This window comes from Pongo pygmaeus, chromosome 6, assembly GCF_028885625.2.
Source record: "Pongo pygmaeus isolate AG05252 chromosome 6, NHGRI_mPonPyg2-v2.0_pri, whole genome shotgun sequence".
Taxonomy (NCBI): Eukaryota; Metazoa; Chordata; class Mammalia; order Primates; family Hominidae; genus Pongo; species Pongo pygmaeus.
In genome coordinates, this window is record NC_072379.2 from 26,640,942 (window position 1) to 26,664,428 (window position 23,487).

Genomic DNA, 23,487 nt, shown 5'->3' on the forward strand with positions numbered 1-23,487 from the left:
AAATAAATATGATAAATCTTTTGGTAAGCTTTGTGTAGCTTAACATCAGCATAAAGTAGAAAAAAAAATCTTAAAAACAATAGCCTACACTAAAAAACAAAACAAAACTAACATCCAATTCATATATATTGATCTTTGCGTTGGGAGAGTCTAAAGCAGAACATTTGATGGACTTGATACAGTTATTTTTACCATATGGGCATACTGATAAAATCATCTATATTTAATTTGAATAAAACATGTTGGCAGGGCGCGGTGGCTCACGCCTATAATATCAGCACTTTGGGAGGCCGAGGTGGGCGGATCACCTGAGGTCAGGAGTTCAAGAACAGCCTGGCTAACATGGTAAAAACCCGTCTCTACTAAAAAAAAAAATACAAAAATTAGCCAGGCATGGTGGTGCGCGCCTGTAATCCCAGCTAGTCTACTCGGGAGACTGAGGCAGGAGAATCGCTGGAACTCAGGAGGCAAAGGCTGCAGTGAGCTGAGATCATGCCAATGCACTCCAGCGTGGGCAACAGAGCAAGACTCCGCCTCAAAAAAACAAAAACAACAACATGTCTGCATCTTAAAAATTCTACTTTGTACTATGAATAATAAATGTCAAGTCTTTATCCTCAAGAGGATCCTGATTCTCAACCCAACATATATGGCAACCCATTCCTCTGGTTTCTCCAGACTGAGGCCTCGTTAAGACTCAAATATGGAGTGAGAGAAACACAACAACAGAGCACGTGAAATAAGAAGGATGAGGTAGGATGGTCAGCTCTAAGGCTCAGGAATTGGCTGGTGCATCCCAATATAATGATGTCAACTGTGAAGCTTACTATGTAAAAATAAACATAAAATGAACATTGGTGAAAGTCTCTGCAATTATAAACAGTTGTGCCAAAAGGACTGAGCCAGAATGACATGTATTTAAGAAGTAAGGCAAATGTTTACTAGCACATAAATATTTGTTCCAAAGTTTATTACAGTAGCAATATTATTTTCAGTAATGTCAGCTTTCTCAAGCTAAGGATGCCACAGACAAACTAAGTGCCTAATATATTGTAGGCAATTAGTTTCTAAATTCAACAAACTTGCAATAATTTTATAAATTTCACTGAACTCTGTTTCATGTATATAGCTCACTGAAAGGCACTATCCAGTAGCTGTGTCCTTCACTTTTTTCTGGGATTTTCTGTTGCTGGATTCCAAACCAACCTTATTTGAATCCTAGTAATTTCTAAAATTCCAGATTTAATAACAGAAAGAAAGCAGAAATTAAGCCCAGAAATTAGGTTACCCCAAACAGTCCATATTTAATATATTTGATTCCCCAAAAGAAACAAATATTACACAAAGTAAACAACAGTGGGTTTAAAATTCAACCTAAATTCAAAGGTAGCAGTTAACACCATATGCAAAAATTAGCAAAGTCACAATGTAGAAACTCTTAGTCTGTTATTCCAGAAAAAATAATAACATTTTTATTTTGGCATTTTTTGGAAAGAATAAATACATTAAATATGACATAATATACCCACTAAACTATAATAAAGGATCTTTGAAATATAAATGATTTTGTTCTTATTTTTAAATATTTACTGTACTATATTCAGACAAGGCTTTCAGTGAAAATTACTTATAGCTACCATGTATGAATTAAAACAGCCCTGGGGGAAATAGTATTTTTTATTAACAATGAAGATTGAAGCTCCAAGTGATAGAGCAGGAGCAAGGTCAACTCAGACAAACATTGCCACTTTTAAGTTCTAGCTCCCTTTCTAGCCTCATGCATTTCAAGGAAATCACTTCTCTTCTAACTACAAGCAGCCAGAAAGAGCAGACAGTAAAATACAGGCAAGACAGCTCAGGTGGGCACGGTGGCTCACGCCTGTAATCCCAACACTTTGGGAGGCCGAGGCGGGCGGATCATGAGGTCAGGAGTTCGAGACCAGCCTGGCCATCATAGCGAAACCCCATCTCTACCAAAAACACAAAAAATTAACCGGGTGTGGTGCATGCGCCTGCTCGGGAGGCTGAGGCAGGGGAATTGCTTGAACCAAGGAGGTGGAGGTTGCAGTGAGCGAAGACCACACCACTGCACTCCAGCCTGGGTAACACAGCGAGACTCCGTCTCAAAAAAACAAAACAAACAAACAAAAAACAGCCAGCTTGGGCACACAGGGAGGTGGAAGGAAAGTCTCTTGAGTAACTGCCAATCTTCACCCTCATACAATAGGCCCCAGTAAAACAGTGGGCCTTAATAAGCACATTCTTTTCCCTTCGGGTGCACTAAGATTGGGAAGCTAAAAGCAGACTGGGGGGCTATGCCTGCAGCTGCAGAAAGATGTATGGGAACAGACACACAACTCTCCCTCCCAGATAAGCACAACGAAGAGACATAGAAGCAGTCCAAGCCTCCGATAAACTCTCCCACCCTAAATCCTTAAAAATTTTTAGTCTGTAAAAGAGTGTGGGCTCTGACCTAACTCGGCCAGCTGCCCCCCTAGGTTTATTCAAAATAAACCTGTCCCTGTTGACTGTCAAGCCACCCTTTGTGTTTCTCTTCTCTTTAATTCTTATACCAAGGATGTAAAATAATTTCCTCTGGGAACACAGCTAATGACCCAAATGAAGCTCAAATGAAGGCATTTAACATTCATAGTTTATATTTTAAAAATAAAATACTCCTGGATATAAAAAAAGGAAAAAAGATATAAAAACAAATGAGAGAAAAGGAAGGAAATGGATTACTCACAATATCTAAGATATAGAAGCAACCTAAGTGTCCATCAACAGGTTAATGAATAAAGAAAATGTGATATATTTACACAGTGGAATGCTACTCAGCCCTATGGGAAAAAAAAAGGAACCCTTGTTATTTGCAACAACATTGATGAACCTGGAAGACATGATGCTAAATAAGATGGCACAGAAAAAAACTTTCATAATATCATTTCTATGTAGAGTATAAAAAGGTTTAAACTCATAGAAGCATAGAGTAGAATGATGATTGTCTGGGGTTGGGAGTGGAGATGTTGGTCAGAAGTAATGGGGCTGATTTTGTGAAGAGACGAAGACTGAGCGGTTGTGGCCACGTTGCCGACCACGAGCAGCAGTTGGCTTCTCCACGTAGAACCTGGGAGTAGGAGACTCAGAATCGAATCTCTTCTCCCTCCTTCCTCCTGTTTTTGGCTTTCTGGAAACCTTATCAAACACAATGGCCAGCAATGTTACCAACAGAACAGATCCTCGCTCCATGAACTCCATGTGTTCACTGGAAATCTCAACACTCTTGTGGTCAAGAAGTCTGATGTGGAGGCAATCTTTTCGACGTGCAGCAAAATTGTGGGTTGCTCTGTTCATAAGGGCTTTGCCTTTGTTCAATAGGTGAATGAGAGAAATGCCCCGGCTGCTGTAGAAGAGAGAAGGGCAGAATAATTGCTGGCCAGGTTTTAGATATTAACCTGGCTGCAGAGCCAAAAGTGAACAGAGGAAAAGCAGGTGTGAAATGATCTGCAGCGATGTATGGGGTCAGTAACAGAACACCCTTCTCCATCGCCTCTATTCAGCTCCTCTCTTGACTTGGACTATGACTTTCAACGGGATTATTGTGAAAGGATGTACAGTTGCCCAGCACATTTTCCTCCTCCTCTTCCTCCTATTGCTTAGGCTGTAGTGCCCTCGAAACGTCAGCATGTATCAGAAAACACCTCATGAAGGGGCAAAAGTGGCTTCAATTCTAAGAGTGGACAGCAGGGATCTTCCAAGTCTGGAAAGTTGAAAGGAGATGACCTTTAGGCCATTAAGAAGGAACTGACCCAGATAAAACAAAAAGTGGAGTCACCCCTGGAAAACCTGGAAAAATTTAAAAGGAACAGAGCAAACAAGCAGTAGAGATGAAGAATGGTAAGTGAGAAGAGGAATAGAGCAGGAGCTCAGTGAAGAAAAATGAGATTAATGTGAAGTCTGAGGGGGGCACAGATGACTCTGCTGAGGAGGGGGATCTACTGGATGATGATGATAATGAAGGTGGGGGATGGCCAGCTGGAGTTGACCAAGGATGAAAAAGAGGCTGAGGAAGGAGAGGATGACAGAGACAGTGCCAATGGCAAAAATGACTCTTAAGCACATAGTGGGGGTTAGAAATCTTATCCCAATATTTGTTTACCTAGGTGCTTCTCTAAGATCAAATTTTTTTACCAGATCTTCTCCTCTAGTATCTTCAGCACATGCTCATTGTCCTTGTCTTTCCCATGTTAATTCATATTGCCCTGCACCTAGGTCCCATTTCACCTCCTTTGACACTCCTAGTAGTTTTGTTAAGTCTTACCCTGTAGTTTTTGCTTTTAATTTTGAAACCTCTTTATGACTTAACAATAAAAAGGATGTATTTCTTTTTTTTTTTTTTTTCTGAGATGGAGTCTTGCTCTGTTGCCCAGGCTGGAGTGCAGTGGTGCAATCTTGCTTCACTGCAACCTCCACTTCCCGGACTGAGCAATTCTCCTGCCTCAGCCTCCGGAGTAGCTAGGATTGCAGGCACGTGCCACCACGCCCGGGTAATTTTATTTATTTTTGTATTTTTAGTAGAGATGGTGTTTCACCATGTTGGCCAGGCTGGTCTTGAACTTCTGACCTCGTGATCCACCCGCCTCGGCCTCTCAAAGTGCTTGGATTACAGGCATGAGCCACCGTGCCCAGCCGGATGTTCGGTTTTTATCAACTGTCTCCAAAATTATCTCATTATGCAGAAAGTAGTTTTTTTCATCATACATAATTTCAGTAGTTGCCTCCCTAACTGCAAAAGCAATCTAATTTAGTTGCATAGCTCCTAAAAGCAGCTGAGTTAGAAGTATGTGTGTTACACCCCCACATAGGTGTGATTTGTGGGGCAGTTCAACACAAATATAACAATGTATTTTTGTGAATGAGTTGCCATGTTAAATGCATCCTCTAGAAAAACAGTGTTATAGTCTTAAGATTTGCTTTTTAAGGTTGATACTGTGGGTTATTTTAACAGCCTGATGTTTGGGACCTATTTTTCTCAAAATAAACAAGTCCTTATTAAACCAGGAATTTGGAGGAAAAAAAGTGTCTTCCCTACATTTCCTACCTTAACAAATAAGTTATTCTCCTCTCAGTTTTGATTCACCAGAGGATTGAATCATATCCTGAAGAATCAAAACTGAATAATATATCTGTTAAGGCAATGCAGGTTGTACACTAAAATTTCAGATGCTTAGAATAATATATTTTTTGCTCACATCCCCACAGTCTGTGAACTTTTTTTTTTTTTTGAGATGGAGTCTCGCTCTGTCTCCCAGGCTGGAGTGCAGTGGCACTAGGTCTAGTTGAATCTGTTCAACCTGTTAATCAGTGTCAGGTGCCAGATTCCAATTCACTATCAGTGTGCCTGTATGACTCTTCTTTCCATAGTCTTTGAATTAAATTATTACTTATTTGAATGTTATATAATACAGCTCATACATTTCAAATGAAACCACCAGGTAAAATGAGTTGTGGCTTGGTATAAAGAAGCTGTTAGCAACTTAGTATTATATATAGATGGATGCGGCTCAACAAGAATTTAGACGAAAATAATGAACTATAATGTGTTGCCATGACTTAGTCTCTAATGAGCTTATAAATAAATCCAGATTTCAGAACACATATACAGTTTTGTTCAGTACCTCTAAAGGTGGTAAATCAAGAATTCTTATGCTACAGAAAAAACAGATTCTGCTATTACCTAAGAAATCAACTGGAAGGCTTTTTTTTTTTGAGAAGGAGTTTCACCTGTCGCCCAGGCTGGAGTGCAACGGCGCGATCTCGGCTCACTGTAACCTCTGCCTCCTGGGTTTAAGCGATTCTCCTGCCTCGGCCTCCTGAGTAGCTAGCATTATAGGCACATGCTACCACACCCAGCTAATTTTTGTATTTTTAGTAGAGATGGGGTTTCACCATGTTGGTCAGGCTGGTCTCGAACTCCTGACCTCAGGCGATCCGCCCACCTTGCCTCACAAAGTGATGGGATTACAGGTGTGAGCCACTGCACCTGGCCATCTGTGAGTCTTTTGTCTGCTTAAGAAGACTTAATCTTTCAGGGATTGTATCTTCTTTCATTTTCTATCTGCATCCTCCTTTTTCTTTAGCCAATGGATGAAAACAAGATGCGGAGAAGACATATTTGCTTCTTATCCACACATCACTTCCACTCACTACTAGTCAATGTGGGTAAAGCTGAGAATAGCAGTTTCCTGGCAGGACAGCCACTTCCTAGCAATAAAAACACACCAAAAAAAATACATCTTCTTTAAAAAGCTAACATATTTTAAACAAAATAAGCATATGCATCAATAATAAAGTGCTTGTGGTAAAATATTACTTTTATTTCTATTGAGCTCGTGTAGTATTTGGCCAAAAGATAGCAAATAAGCAGAAAAATGTTATTTTAAATAAGAATATTGTGAAGTTATTCTGTCAATAGAATACTATTATGACCTCATACTAATAGTCTCATCTATAGTTATGCAATACCAAATGCTTTTTATTAAAAGTTGCATTTTATATAATTATTCCATTTATATTACCCTCTTTCACTATTTCAATGCCTTCTCCGTTTATATCAGTGGAAAACAGGCTAGCTGGTGCCAGGAAAGAACATGCTGCTATCGCTATTTTAACGATGACGATGAAGAGCACTTGTTTGGGTGGTATTCATGTGCCAAACACTGTTATTTGGCTTAAAGTACTGGTTTTCTATTTTTCCCTAAATTTATTGATAATATACAATTTTTTAGCTAAGAAGATTTTATCTCATTCATATGTTTTATGGAATTTGGTTTACGTTTAACTGTTTCTGATTTATCTGGAATGTGAAAATTTTCCATGAATCCAAATTGAGTACTATAAACAATCTTTTACTAAAAGCCTTTGTGAGGCAGAGTAGGATTCATATTTTTTATAATATGGAAGAAATGTGTTAACCGTGTTCACAGTAATGACTCTGAATACAGCATTCTCAGTGCCCAGTATTCACCCTGAGTCACTCAGAAAAAGCTGGTATCTCTGCAAAGACACAGAAAAAGGTGCCAAGAGGAAGTGCACCACATTGCACATAAATGCTTTCCACATGCACCTATTAGGGTCTTAATTTAATGGGCTGTTATTTGCATGTCCAGATGCTTCCTGAATCTAGTCACACAAGTTTTTGGCAGCTAATGGCATCTTTTACCCATTAGTTTTATATAATGATTTGTGTGGCTAGGAAATAAATTTTTTGTCAATTTACTCTAAATTGAGAGACTAGATTTGCAATCTTCAATCTTTCAGTGTTAAGGCAAATCAGAGAAGAGCAATGTGTTATGCAGCATGCATTTTTCTGCCTATCAAAATTCTTGTATTGCCTTGGAAACCCAAGGGAGCCATCTAAATAATACTCCCTTTGAAAATCCTTTAGCCAGAATTTTAGATTTTAAAAGGTCAAGAACATAATGATCGAGCAAAGCCAAAATCATGTCTTTGCTCCGTGTTAGTAATCAGGCCATTTCAAAAAGCACGGCAATTATGCCAAGCCATTGAAAAAATGTGGTTTTGATTAATTTTATTCTACTTCAAATGTTTCATCTGTTACTTTTATCATGTTAAACTAAGAAAAACTACATATATAACTCCATGCATTCTAGACATAATCATACTGTTTAAAGTCAATATTATATTACAGTATAGTAAAATTCTCTGTAATGTCAATTATTAATAAATTTATTATGTCTTCAAGGTATTTCAATTGTAAAAACAAATAATTAGGTATGCTTTTTCATAATAAGTTCAATTCTAGGAGGGTACACACTAGTCTCCATGGTATTTTTGTAATGAGTAGTGTAAAACTGGGCTACCAGAATGGTGCAGACATGCTGATTTAATTATAGTAAGAATGAGATCCCTTGTTGGTAGGCTATTGATGTTCCAGAGGCTGATCATTCACTATGGCTTTCTAAATGTCATTCCACAGTGCCAGTGAGCCCTTTCATCCAGGTTGTTTCTTCCTCCCATTGACGTAATCAGTGTTGTCTCCTTTGTTTATCTTAGGCTATCTCAGATGAGAGGTGATTTTTTTTCTTTTTGCATAAATTAGACTCCTTTTTTTTTCCTCTGCCATGAGATCCTCCTGTCCTCTCTACTGGAAGCACCATGTGGGAGGCAGGAATGATGAAAATATACAAATATATTTCCTGCCATGTGGCCACCATAAGCAGCTTACAGCATGGCCCACCTAGAAATCACTTACTTCCAGGCCAGCTGAAGTGTTTTTCTATTATGTGTCCCTTTCTCTTAAAAGCACCTCTGATTCAGTTTAGCCCAATCAGGATAATCTCCCTTTTGATGACAAAGGCAACACACTAGTGACCTAATTTTATGAGTAATTTCACACCACAGTTAGTTTTTTTACACTCAAGAGGAGAGGATTACACAGCAGGTGTGAAACAGGCTGGGAACCTTGAGGATCATCTTAGAATTTTGCCCACCCACCTGAATAGACTTTTAAAATAGTCTTTTAGATTTTTTTTTTTTTTTTTTTTTTTGAGACAGAGTCTTGCTCTGTTGCCCAGGCTTGAGTGCAGTGGCACCGGCGCCATCTCGGCTACTGCAAGCTCTGCCTCCCGGGTTCACGCCATTCTCCTGCCTCAGCCTCCCCAGTAGCTGGGACTACAGGTGCCTGCCACCATGCCCAGCTATTTTTCATATTTTTAGTAGAGACAGGGTTCCACCGTGTTAGCCAGGATGGTCTCGATCTCCTGACCTTGTGATCCACCTGCCTCGGCCTCCCAAAGTGCTAGGATTACAGGCGTGAGCCACCACACCCAGCCTAGTCTTTTAGTTTCTTTTGTTATCTAAGTAAACAAAGATAATACCTGCAAATAATAATTAATTACTTTCCAGTTTTATTCACAACAAATATTAACTAATTTTTTTTCTGGCTTAAATTATTTCTCTCTAATATACCATTTTATACATTCATGCACAGATATAACAATGCAAATGTATCCAATTATTCAATTTCTAAAAATTTTTTATTTAAAATGAGAGTTTAAAATAATTATTTTCTGTTTGAAGTTTTTTATTGTTGTACTCGAGTGTTACCTCTGTGCAGACAAAGTTGCCTGTGGTTTAATATTGGCTCTGCTGTTGTGAGCAAGTCATTTCTCTCAGTGGCTCTGTTTCTTCCTCTGGTAAAATGAGGGTAATAATGATACCTATGTTATTAAGTTACTGTGAGAATTAAATTTATTAACACATATATAGTGTTATGGTCAGTACTCAGTAGAAATTAGGTAATTTTAATAAGATAATTATATGCTGAATTACATTAATACATGCTTTAACACAGAAATATTATTCCCTAAGAACAGACTTTTTCAACCAATAGACAAATATATATTTATATTAATTCTTTTAAAAATGTGGTATAAACAATTACTATTCAGCGTCAAGAAAGGGTAAATCCCATTATTTGAAACAAGATAGATAAATTTAGAAGACACTATGCTAGATGAAATAAGCCAGACACAGAAAGACAAATAGTGCATAATCTCGTTTATACGTAGAATTTAATAAAGTTTAACTCAAAAACTAGAAAGTGGAGTAACGGTTACCAGAGGCTGGGGGTGGTTGGAAGGAAACAGAGAGTTGTTCATCAAAGGGTACAAAGTTTCAAATAGGGTAAATAGGTTTTGAGATCTATTGCACAGCAGGGACTATAGTAAACACCAATATATTGTGTATTTCAAAATAACTAAGAGTAAATTTCAAATGTCTCACCACAAAGGATAGGTAAGCGAGTTGATATACATATGTTATTCAACTCAACTCAATTATTCTTTTTTTTTTTTTTTTTTTGAGACGGAGTTTCGCTCTTGTCACCCAGGCTGGAGTGCAATGGCACGATCTTGGCTCACTACAACCTCCATCTCCCGGGTTCACGTGATTCTCCTGCCTCAGCCTCCCGAGTAGCTGGGATTACAGGCGTGAGCCATCCATATTATATACGTATATTAAAACATCACATTGTACCCCATAAATGTATACAACTCTGATTTGCCATTTAAAAATACTATTAATACTTTTCTTAGAAAAAAGAGAGAAATAAACTTTAAGAATTTGGGCTAGAGAAAAAAGTGTTTTTTCATCTTAAAATTCCAGGAAACAAACACACACACACACACACGCACACACACACACACACACATTTTTTTAATTTCAAATGGTTTGCTCATTTAGTGATGTGGGTTAGTAAACTTTTAATGTTATGAATAGTATGAACCCAACACTCAAGAATAAATTTTCTTGATTTTTAATGTTCAAAATAATAAAATACTTTAAAAGGCTCTAAAGCTACTGTTTTGAGTAAAATTCTCTCTAAATGTCTAAGTAAATTATTTCCTTCACTTGTTAGAGAAACAAGTTATTTGAATATATATATATTTTAAAAACTATGTATATATACATATTTTATATATATGTGTATATATATACATATTTTATATATGTGTATATATATACATATTTTATATATGTGTATATATATACATATTTTATATATGTGTATATATATACATATTTTATATATATGTGTATATATATACATATTTTATATATATGTGTATATATATACATATTTTATATATGTGTATATATATACATATTTTATATATGTGTGTATATATACATATTTTATATATGTGTGTATATATACATATTTTATATATGTGTGTGTATATATACATATTTTATATATGTGTGTATATATACATATTTTATATATGTGTGTATATATACATATTTTATATGTGTGTATATATACATATTTTATATATGTGTGTATATATACATATTTTATATATGTGTGTATATATACATATTTTATATATGTGTGTATATATACATATTTTATATGTGTGTATATATGTGTATATATACATATTTTATGTGTATATATACATATTTTATATGTGTATATATACACATATTTATATATGTGTATATATATACATATTTATATATGTGTATATATATATACATATTTTTTATGTGTATATATATACATATATTTTATATGTGTATATATATACATATTTTTTATATATGTGTATATATTTTATATATGTGTATATATATATTTTATATATGTGTATATATATACATATTTTATATATATGTGTATATATACATATTTTATATATGTGTATATATATACATATTTTATATATATGTGTGTATATATACATATTTTATATATGTGTGTATATATACATATTTTATATATGTGTGTATATACACATATTTTTTATATATGTGTGTATATACACATATTTTATATATGTGTGTGTATATATACATATTTTATATATATGTGTGTATATATACATATTTTATATATGTGTGTGTATATATACATATTTTATATATGTGTGTATATATACATATTTTATATATGTGTGTGTATATATACATATTTTATATATGTGTGTATATATACATATTTTATATATATGTGTGTGTATATATATATATACACACACATACTTTTTTTTTTTTTTTGAGACAGAGTCTTGCTGTTGCCCAGGCTGGAGTGCAGTCGTGCAATCTCAGCTCACTGCAAACTCCGCCTCTTGGGTTCAAGCATGAATATATATTTTTAAATTACATTTAAATTTACTGGAGTGCTAAAGAACAGTACTCAATGAGAAATGTTACCATAATATTTATATTTATGCTGTATGTGAATCTGCCAAGGATAGTATTGAAAACATTTAACTACTATTATAGCCCCAGATTGACTGATTAGAATTAACATGGGTTACAAACTACTGATGTGGCCAGCTTGTTTTCAGGCTTAACACTAATCATGATCTAACAGAATAAAAAATGAGAGCTAATAAATTTCCTGTATACTCGCTACCTGACTAAAAATGAAACAGACTGGAATTACTAATCAGCCACTTACAAAGTGGTTTAACTTTAACCCTTTACTTTCATTTTTAGAACTTCTTGTCTATTCCAATCTAGCTACTTTTCACAGAGGACCTAAGCCATCACATGGAATTAAAAGGGGGTCCTAGGCAACTAAAAATTTCTGGCTTGGGCTATACCTCAGTGTTATCTAAAGGCCCTTGGACTAACTCTAGTCCCCAACAGCCTGTCAGGGTGTCAGCACAAGGACTTCCAGTCTTTTCCTATTGCATTTTCCTTTCCTATGATGGCTATTATGCCTCCTATCCCTTCTTTGTATACAATGTCGCGGATGTTTCTGCAACCTAAAGATATAATCTTGCTGGGTAGAGTTAGTGTCTTACGAATGTAACTTAAAAAATTGCCGTTTTTGTGATTCCTTGAGACAGGGGGACTTTGGGATTTCAGTCTAAATTTTCTAGTAAGGGCTTTTTGTCCCCAATAATAGACATTTATGGCACTGTATAGGGGAACGTCACCTCATGTAAATACCCTCCCCCTCTCCATTTATTTCTTCCTTCCACATAAAAGTTCAGCATTGTCCAATGAGTTTAAACGGTTGATTTTCTTATGCTGGGGGGCATACTATAATAATAGCCTATCCAACCCCAAACCTAACTTTTGCCTAAAAAGAATTTGGAGTCAGAGTTTTTACCTAACACTTCTAATCCTGCAGTGCCACATAATGGAACAGAATTTTTCTCCATGGGGAGCCTTGTCAGCCCTTTGCCCAAAACCTCTCATCTTCCATTCTTTTCCCTTTTACGTCTCTCTATCAGTAATCAGGCCCCACGTCCTATGTGTAAACAGAAAAACTCCACTTTCAACAGCCAGGAGGAAGCCATCCTAATAAGACAAATCTTAGCTTCAATACTGTCCCCATCAAAGAAAGGGCAGCCATTCAATTTTTACACTTTTAAGGCATCTGTTCTGCATTCAATTACACTGGCATTCAAACAAAACAGAAATTTTATGTATAAAAGTTAATCAGTCTGCTTTTTAAATTCTTCACTGGGGCCATAGCAAGGAAAGCCAAAAATAGTATTAAAACATTCCCTTCATTAAAAAATCTTGCCCAAATCCAACTACTACATACTTTCTTCCAACATCTGGGGTACCCTGGGAGCCTTTTGGGCTGAGTGAGTCTAGAAATCCAGCAGGACAAAAGGCTAGAATTTTAAGCAGGTAAGTGTAACTAAACCCTGCCGACTAGCTTCTCCAGGAACACGGGTAAAGGTCACGCTTGTATCCATGTTGCAGCACCTATAATGGTAGCCTGAACCCAAAGGAGAGAGAGGAGGAGGAGAAAGAGGATGCCCTTTCTCTCTTGCTCTCCACCCTGGGTCACACAAAAGGGAGAAAAGGAACTAAGGAAAGCTTTGTTTCTCCCTCTCGTTCTAGATGGGCAACAGACCATCTGCAGTCTATACTCCCCTCAAGTGTATTCTAAATTACTAAAGCTCCTTTAACCGTAAAACTCTTAAAAAAAAAAAAAAAAGACTTATATTCTCTTGCATAAGGGCATAGCCATCTTACGAATTGGAGGCCTAGGCAGTCAAAACAACAACAAAAAAAAAGCCCCAAGGAAAAAAGGGTAGAACAAGATCCCCAATCCCAATTAAAATAAAACAATGCCCCTTAAAAACCTAATTAAAGTCTTGGTAATCCTATAAATAACGTAATTAAAAAAAAAAAAACAAAACAAAACACTTTCTAATATGCATTTTAAAAAGCTTGCAAAAAACCAAAACCAAACCTCTTAGTAACTCTAAACTGTCCTTGCTAAATCAAAAACCAAATAACGCACCCCCCCCCGCCCCGCCACCTTTTTAAATAGCCTAAAAAAAGCTTTAGTAGAAACACCTACCTGTATCCCAACTCAATTAAAAAAACAGGTTTATTATTCAGGCAGCCCTTAATATTAAAAAAAAGTTGCAAAAACAGGCTGTTTCCAAAAATCTAATTTTGCTCAGCCTCAATTTAAAACTTTGCAGTATATAAATAACACTCTCCTCTGTGCCCCAACTGAGGGAGTCTTTCAAAAAGGCACTAAGTTTCTTTTTAATTTTCTAGCAGGTAAAAAACATAAAATACCCAAATCTAAAGCTCAGTTCAAACTTCAGTAAGGTACTTAAGTCCAGTCTTGTCAAAAAAAAAAAAAAAAAAACTAAAGCAGACAGGCGCGGTGGCTCATGCCTATAATCCCAGCACTTTGAGAGGCTGAGGTGGGCGGATCACGAGGTCAGGAGTTCAAGACCAGCCTGACCAACATAGTCAAACCCTGTCTCTACTAAAATACAAAAATTAGCCTGGCATGGTGGTGTGCGCCTGTAGTCCCAGCTACTCGGGAGGCTGAAGCAGGAGAATCGCTTGAACATGGAAGGTGGAGTTGTGGTGAGCCAAGATCACACAACTGCACTCCAGCCTAGGCAACAGAGTGAGACTCCATCTCAAAGAAAAAAAAAACAAAAAACAAAAACTAAAGCATGAAGCAAAATAAATAAATAAATAAATAAGCCTATTTCCTTCTTTCCTCTTTCCCAAAACCCTCAAAGAGCTAAAAGAATTTTAAGGCATTACATGTTTTTGTAAATTATAAATACCTGGGTATGGTAAAATAGCTCATCCTTTGTATCACCTCATAAAAAACAAACAAAAATGTAAGCAGCTAAAACTCACTTCCTAACTTAAAAACCTAAAACACAGGCCAGGTACAGTGGCTCATGCCTGTAATCCCAGCACTTTGGGAGGCCAAGGCGGTGGATCACGAGATCAGGAGTTTGAGACCAGCCTGGTCAACGCAGTGAAATCCCATCTCTACTAAAAATACAAAAATTACCTAGGCACCATGGCGGGCACCCGTAATCCCAGCTACTTGGGAGGCTAGGGCAGGAGAACTGCTGAAACGCAGGAGGCAGAGGTTGCAGTGAGCCAAGATTGGGCCACTGCACTCTAGCCTGGGCGACAGAGCAAGACACCATCTCAAAAAAATAAAATAAAACCTAAAACACAAAAACTTTTAACCAGCTAAAGCACAGTCTCTATGGGAAGACTGAGGGCTGATGCCCTCAGGTATTTAATTTCTATGTATCAAAAGAAAAAAGAAAATAGCCCTAAAAGTTTTGGCTAAGGCTCAAGGTCTGACTCAACAGCAAGTGGGCTAACCATGGAAAATAACTTAACTGTTTATACCTCACACAGTACTGCAAAACTGTTGTCCTCTAAAAAATAGTCTCTGGCCATCACCGCCTCAAATATCAAGCTTTGCTGCTAAAAAAAATCTTTAGTAAAACAAACAAACAAACAAAAAACATTGCCCTTGCCTAAACCCAGACACTTTCTTCAAAAAACCCTCCAAAAAAACCTAAACATAATTGTAAACAGGTAGTGGTGCAAACTAGGAAAAAAATGGTAAAATTACTGTTTATATTCTCTGTGAAGTTTTAATTAATTTAAAAAAAATTATTAAAAAGCATTATTGGCTAGGCACAGCGGCTCACGCCTGTAATCCCAGCATTTTGGGAGGCCGAGGCGGGCAGATCACCTGAGGTCAGTAGTTTGAGACCAGCCTGGCCAACATGGTGAAACCCCATCTCTACTAAAAATACAAAAATTAGCCGGGCATGGTGGTGGGCACCTGTAATTCCAGCTACTCAAGAGGCTGAGACAGGAGAATCACTTGACCCTGGGAGGCGGAGATTGCAGTGAGCCAAGATCGCGCCATTGCACTTCAGCCCGGAAGACAAGAGCAAGACTTGGTCTCCAAAAAAAAAAAGCACTATTAAAAATAAATATCCAAGCTATAAATATATTTTAAAAGGTTTCATGTTTTTCTCTTCATAAATCTTTTCTAAAAAAAGTTTCTTAAGGGGCTGGGCACAGTGGCTCATGCCTGTAATCCCAGCACTTTGCAAGGCCAAGGCAGGCGGATCATAAGGTCAAGAGATCGAGATCATCCTGGCCAAGATGGTGAAACCCCTTCTCTACTAAAAAAAATACAAAAATTAGCTGGGCGTGGTGGCGTGCGCCTGTAGTCCCAGCTACTCAGGAGGCTGAGGCAGGAAAATCGTTTGAACCCGGGAGGCAGAGGTTGCAGTGAGCCGAGATCGCACCATTGCACTCCAGCCTGGGCAACAAGAGCAAAACTCCGTCTCCAACAAAAAAAAAAAAAAAAAAAAAAATTTCTTCTCAGTCAACTAAATGACTTTTCTCCACTGTGCCTTGCCACTCTTGGTCCATTCATAAAAGGTCCTAAAATAATTTCTGGTGGCCTAAAACTTCTTAAAAACAAGAACACCACAAATCTCATTTAAAAAAAATTTTTCTCATAAAATCCCTAAAAACTGTATTCCTAGCCCTATAAATAAAAACTATATTTCTAGCCTTGTTCCTAAAGGGCTTTACCCAGAGGCCAATAATCCAGTTAAAAACTGGCAAGTAAAAAATCTTGTAACTACTAAATTTTTTTTTTCTGTGTGGTTATACATGTGTTGTGTGTGTAATGTCTATTTAAAAAAGCTCTAATTAAAAATAAGTGCTTAAATCAATTTTTTTTAAATAAAGGCTGTGGTACCTTTCAGTTTATGTAACTTTAATCTTTAAAAAATAAAATCAGCCTTAAAGATTATTAATAAAGTATAAATGTCTACAAAATGTAAATAGGTAATCAAAATTATTCTGGCCAAATATTAAATTTGCTAAATGTTTTAAGGTTGTAAACTACTCCTTTGGCCTTTAAAAACTGTTCTATTTGCCTGCTTCACAATGAGTAAGGCCAAAAAGCGTATGTGCCCCTAACTATGCTAAAAAAAAGTCAAAATTCATCTGCACCTAGCACATAACTAAAACAATTTACCAGGTTTTACATTCATTGCTGAAAGTTATCATTATAACATATAACATATCATTATAACATATAATTAAAACTACTAAAAATAAATTTACATGCAAGGTATGCAAAAGCAGTAAAATGTGTTTTTAGTAAAATCTTTTTTAAAAGTACGTTTTGCCTAAAAATAAAAAAGTCTTAAAGCAAAAGCTTTAAGCAAATTGTAAAAAAAAGAACTGTATAAATTAATCTTGCAAAAAAATCCTGTATGTAAACATATCAACTAAAATTCTAAAGGATATTATATAGTTTTTCAAATTAAGCATTAAAATACAAACACAAGGTTTTATTAAAGCACTAATCTACTCTTAGCAAAATTTGTAAAGGGTTATAAAAGGTTTATAAAACTCTCACCTCATGGTCTAATTAGTTAAAATTGAAGAAAATTGTTTATAAGGTTTCATTAAAATTGGGGTTAACATGAACAGTATGCAACAGTAAAATTTAGCTTTCTTTCTTTTAATCAAAAAAAAATTTTTTTTTTTTTTAACATAGATTCTCGCTCTGTCACCCAGGCTGGAGTGCAGTGGCGTCATCTCAGCTCACTGCAACCTCTGCCTCCTGGGTTCAAGCTATTCTCCTGCCTCAGCCTCCTGGGTAGCTGGGACTACAGGTGCCTGCCACCACACCCAGCTAATTTTTTTATTTTTAGTAGAGACGGGATTTCACCATGTTGGCCAGGATGGTCTTGATCTCCTGACCTCATGATCCACCCTCCTAGGCCTCCCAAAGTGCTGGGATTACGGGCGTGAGCCACCACACCTGGCCAATCAAAATTTTTATGTAATAATAAGAGCTAGTAAAAGGTTTTGCTTTTTCAAATTTTAAGTCATCATTTTAGCAAAACAAATAACTTACAGTAATTTAAAATTTTATTTCAGAATATCAAGTGTTTTAAACCTCCAACAACTTCAACAAACTTCACAAAATCAAATTTCAGTTTCAAAGTTGTCTTTTCTAATGTCTAGCTCTTGAGTGCTGCAAGGGGCTCCTGGGGCATCCAAAACAGAGGTTAACAAAATTATTTAACAAGTTTAGGTATATAAAATTGCCAAATTAATATCTAATCTTCCTCAGGTTATATTTTAGTAAATATCATTAACATATGTTCCAAAACCATATAAAATATCTAAGATTCTAATGTCTAAATGTGCACCATCAATCACAATTAAGGTTATGTTATTATAAGCCACAAAAATAACCACATTTCTTTGTCAATTGTGCTTCTAACTGTAATCACCCTAAACATTTTGTCATTTATAAACATTATCTTATTTATCTTATTTATTTTATAAAATAAAATATTATCTTATTTTAATTTTCTTCAAAAAATGGTTTACAATTAGCTGTAAAACTTTAACAAATGTTCTCCAATGCAGGTTTCTCATAACAAAACAAAACTCATAAATAGCTCATAATAAAAAAATTCTATAATAATAAAACTCACAATAAAAACTCATATTTATAAATATCAATAAAATAAACTCATAACTCATTAATAAAACCCATAATAAAAACATAATATTTATAAATATCAAGCAAAACAAAAGTTAACAAAATAAACTAAACTAATAGAAAACAAAAGCAATGTTTTTAACTTTTGCTTAAACCATTGCTAATCTTGGCTGGGCGTGGTGGCTCATGCCTATAATCCCAGCATTTTGGGAGGCCATGGCAGATGGATCACCTGAGGTCGAGAATTCAAGACCAGACTGACCAACACGGAGAAACCCAGTTTCTACTAAAAATACAAAATTAGCCGGGCGTGGTGGCGCATGCCTGTAATCCCAGCTACTTGGGAGGTTCAGGCAGGAGAATCGCTTGAACCCGGGAGGCAGAGGTTACAGTGAGCCAAGATCGCGCCACTGCACTCCAGCTTGGGCAACAAGAGCAAAACTCTGTCTCACACACACACACACACACACACACACACACACAAATTGCTAATCTTTATTTTGCTTTTCAAAGTAAGTAAGAATTTCTTAAAACCTTTTAACAAGCAAGGTATACTCCTGTAAATAAAATTTAAAATGCATTTGTTTCTCTCAGCCTAGCTCCTCTAAAATCTAAAAACTAGTTAAATTATTCTTGACTTACAACAATATAGTTGTTTGCATCAGTGCAACACACACACACACATAAATGTGCACCTCTTCCAAAAACCCTTAAACTAGCACCCCCCCCAAAAAAAATCCTGGCTACTGTTCCCTACACAATGCCCCTTTCAAGCAAAAAGCAGTCCAAAAAAATCCAATGCCTAATCTCCATAAAAATAGTTACGGTTTCCACTCCTGAGTGGAGACTGAAAGAAGTTTGCTTGCCTTAGGTAAATAGCAACAGAAAGGTCCCTGAAAAGTCCCCAGCCAATGAGTCATTGCCTCAACCCCACATAATGTAAAATGCAGCCTGGAAAAAAAAAAATTCAAGCTGCAGGCACCAATAAAAAAACTGGCACAAAGTATTGTGCCTAAAAACATGCCCACAACTGCACAAATAAAAAAACCTCCAGCCTATTTAAATAAAAACTTGCACAAACCTCTAGCTCACTCAAATAAAAAACAAGGCCTGGTATAAAATGCCTTTATCCTTTATATAATCAGAGGGCTCCAAAAAAGTTTCTTCTCCTTTTGTGGGCATAAACACAGTGAGCTCCAGTGGGCACTCACCTTTATTTAAACTATACAGCGGCTCCTATAAATCATCACTTCAGACGCTAACTGGTCCCGGGCCAAGGTCCCAGGCCAAGCTTTCACTTCAGCTTCTAATAGGTCCTGGGCCAAGCTAAGCAGCATCTATATATCATCATTTCAGCTTCTAATTGGTCCTGGGCCAAGATCTCAGCCCAAGCTTTCTAATTAGTCCCAGGCCAAGCTAAGTCACAAGATCTCCAAAACAGCCCACAAACTAAGCACATTTCTTTTTATTCCTAGTCCGTAATAACCCTGAACCCCAGCCTCACAGGGGGAACTCCTATTCAGAAACCCCTCTCTGCTAGCAAAAAGCTTTCTTCTTTTGCTTATTAAACTTTCACTCCAACCTCACTTTTGTGTTCATATTTTTTAATTTTCATAAAAATAAAACAAAAAACTCTAAGTGTTATCTCAAACAAAAGAAAACCTGTTAAATCTTGTTGCATTGCTAAAACTACACAGAACTACTCTAGGAATATACCAGGAAAGGCAAGATAATTCACAGTTCCTTTAAAGGAAGCAAATTGCTCCTGTAGGACCTGGGAGACAGCCCAAATATTCTGAGTGCCCAAACTGTAAAAGTGGAAAATGGGGCTTTATAAGCTCCCAAATTTATAAAACAATAACTATTAGACCTAAGAAATTAAATAGACAGAAACATAATAATAGTGGGGGACTTCAATACTCCACTGACAGTACTAGACAGGTCATCAAGATAGAAAGTCAATAAAGAAAAAATGGATTTAAACTATACCTTGGAACAAATGGGCTTAACAGCTATTTACAGAACATTCTAGCCAAAAACCACAAACTATGCATTTTATTAACCAGGACATGAAACTTTCTCCAAGACAGAACATATGATAGGCCACAAAACAAGTCTCAATAAATTTAAGAAAATTGAAATGATATCAAGTACTTTCTCTGACCACAGTGGAATAAAACTGAAAGTTAACAACAAAAACCTTTAAAACCATTCAAATACATGGAAATTAAATAAACTGCTTCTGAATGATCATTGGGTCAACAATAAAATCAAGACGAAAAATATTTAAAAATTTTAATGGAATGATATAGTGACAAAACCTATCAAAACCTCTGAGATACAGCAAAGGCCGTGCTAAGAGGAAAGTCCATAGCTTTAAATGTCTACATCAAAAAGTCTGAAAGACCACAATATACTATCTAAGGTCACACCTCAAGGAACTAGAGAAACAAGAACAAACCAAACCCAAACCCAGCAGAAGAAAGGAAACAACCAAGATCAGTGCAGAACTAAATAAGATTAAAAAGAAAAAAAGACAAATGAAACATAAACCTGGTTTTTTAAAGGATAAATAAAACTGATGGACCATTAGCAAGATTAAGAAAAAAAGAGAGAATATCCAATTAAGCTTAATTAGAAACAAAACAGGAAATATTACAACTGACATCACAGAAATACAAAAGATCATTCAAGGCTACTATGAACACCTTTACACACATAAACACAAAAATCTAGAGGAGATGAATTAATTCCTGCAAATGTACAACCCTCCTAGCTTAAATCGGGAAAAATCAGAAACCCTGAACAGACCAATAACAAGCGGTGAGATTAAAATCGTAATTTAAAAAATTAACAACAAAAGAAGTCCAAGACCAGACAGATTCACAGCAGAATTCTACCCAACATTAAAAGGAAAATTGGTACCAATCCTATTGACACTATTCCACAGGACAGAGTAAGAGGGAACCCTCCATAATTCATTGTATGAAGCCAGCATCACCCTAATACCAAAACCAGAAAAGGACATAGCCAAAAAAGAAGACTACAGACTGATATCCCTAATGAACACAGAGGCTAAAATCCTTTAAAAAAAAATACTAGCTAACTGAATCCAACAACATATCAAAAAGGTAATCCACTATGATCAAGTGGGTTTTGTGTCAGGGATGCAGGGATGATTTAACATATAGAAGTCAATAAATGTGATACACCAATAAACAGAATTATAAACAATGATCATCTCAATAAACACACAAAAAGCATTTGACACAATCCGGCATTCCTTTATAATTAAAACCCTCAGCAAAATCTGCATACAAAGGACATACCTCAATGTAATAAAAGCCATCTATGTCAAAAACACAGCCTACATAACACTGAACAAGGAAAAGTTGAAAGCATTCTCTCTGAAAACAGGAACAAGACCAGGATGTGTACTTTCACCATTTTTATTTAACATAGCACTGAAGTCCTAGCCAGAGCAATCAAATAGGAGAAAGAAATAAAGGGCAGCCAAAGAGGAATTTAAGCTGTCACTATTTGTTGATGATATGATTGTATACCTAAAGAACCATAAAGACTCCTCCAAAAATCTCCCAGAACTGACAAGCGAATTCAGCAAAGTTTCCAGATACAAAATTTATGTACACAAATCAGTTGCTCTGCTATATACCAACAGTGACTGGGTTGAGAATTAATTCAAGAATGCAACTTTTTTACAATAGCTGGAAAAAAAATACTTAAAAATATACCTAAACAATGACATGAAAGACCTCTACAAGGAAAACCACAAAACACTGCTAAAAGAAATCACAGACGACACAAACTAATGGAAACACATCCCATACTCATGGATTGGTAGAATCACTATTGTGAAAATGACTACATTGCCAAAAGCAATCTAGAAATTCAATGTAGCTCCCATCAATATACCAACATCATTCTTCACAGAATGACAAAAGACAATCCTAAAGTTTACATAACTTTATACTATAAAGCCATAGTCACAAAAACAGCATGGTACTGATATAAAAATAGGCATATAGACCAATGGAACAGAATAGAGAACCCAGAAATAAAACCAAATACTTACAGCCAACAGATTTTTGACAAAGCAAACAAAAACATAAAGTGGGGAAAGGAAACCCTATTGAACAAATAATGGAGGGATGTTTAGCAAGTCACATGTAGAAGAATAAAACTGGAAACTCATCTCACAACTTATATAAAAATAAACTCAAGATAGATATAAGACATAAATTTAAGACCTAAAACAGTAAAAATTCTAGAAGATAACATTGGAAAAACGTTTCTAGACATTTGCTTAGGCAAAGACTTCATGAATAAGAACCCAAAAGTAAATGCAACAAAAACAAATATAAACAGATGGGGCTTAATTAAACTAAAAAGTTTCTGCAGAGCAAAAATAATCAGCAGAGTTAACAGACAACCCACAGAGTGAGATAAAATCTTCACAATCTATACATCTGTCAAAGGACTAAGATCCAGAATCTACAAAAAACTCATACAAACCAGCAAGAAATAAAAACAATCTCATTTAAAAGTAGGCTAAGGATATGAATAGACAATTCTCAAAAGAAGATATACGAATGGCCAAGAAACATATGGAAACATGCTCAACATCTCTAATTATCAGAGTAATGCAAATGAAAATCACAATATGATACCTCCTCACTCCTGCAAGAATGGCCATAATTAAAAAATAAAAAAATATATAAGAGGTGTTGGTGGGGATGTGGTGCAAAGGGAACAATTTTACACTTCTGGTGTGAATGTAAATTAGCACCATTCTGAAAAATAGTGTGGAGATTTTTTTAAAGAACTAAAAGTTGATCTATCGTTTGATCTAGCAATCCCACTACTGGGTATCTATCCAGAGGAAAAAAAGGCATCATATGAAAAAAGATACTTGCACACACGTTTACAGTCTATGTGCCTATTTGTATACCAGCACCATGCTGTTTCGATGACTAAAGCTTTATAGTATAAAGTCAGGTAATGTGATGCCTCCAGATTTGTTCTTTTCTCTTACTCTTGCTTTTGCTACGTGGAATCTAAAAGAAAATTTTATTATTTTTGATCACATCAGTTAACCTGGAGGACAGCATATTAGTTGAAATAAGCCA

The 23,487-nt window shown here is 35.9% G+C and overlaps 1 protein-coding gene and 1 pseudogene across 6 annotated transcripts in view; one reads left to right on the forward strand and one right to left on the reverse strand.

Annotated features, from left to right (window-relative positions):
* Nucleotides 1-1,281: 1,281 nt before the first annotated feature.
* Nucleotides 1,282-23,487, reverse strand: part of ZNF680 (zinc finger protein 680) — a 64,011-nt gene continuing 41,805 nt past the window's right edge. The window contains exons 6-7 of one of the 6 annotated variants that reach the window (XR_010127095.1): nucleotides 9,130-9,215; nucleotides 3,481-6,264 (exon numbers count right to left, since the gene is read on the reverse strand). The gene's annotated coding sequence lies outside the window, so the exon portion shown is untranslated. Of the gene's footprint in view, nucleotides 6,265-9,129; nucleotides 9,216-23,487 lie in introns of those variants that run through there. The other 5 variants (XR_010127097.1, XR_010127096.1, XR_008503697.2 and 2 more) reach the window with 5 other exon arrangements.
* On the forward strand, nucleotides 3,197-4,116 carry LOC129040655 (heterogeneous nuclear ribonucleoproteins C1/C2-like; annotated as a pseudogene).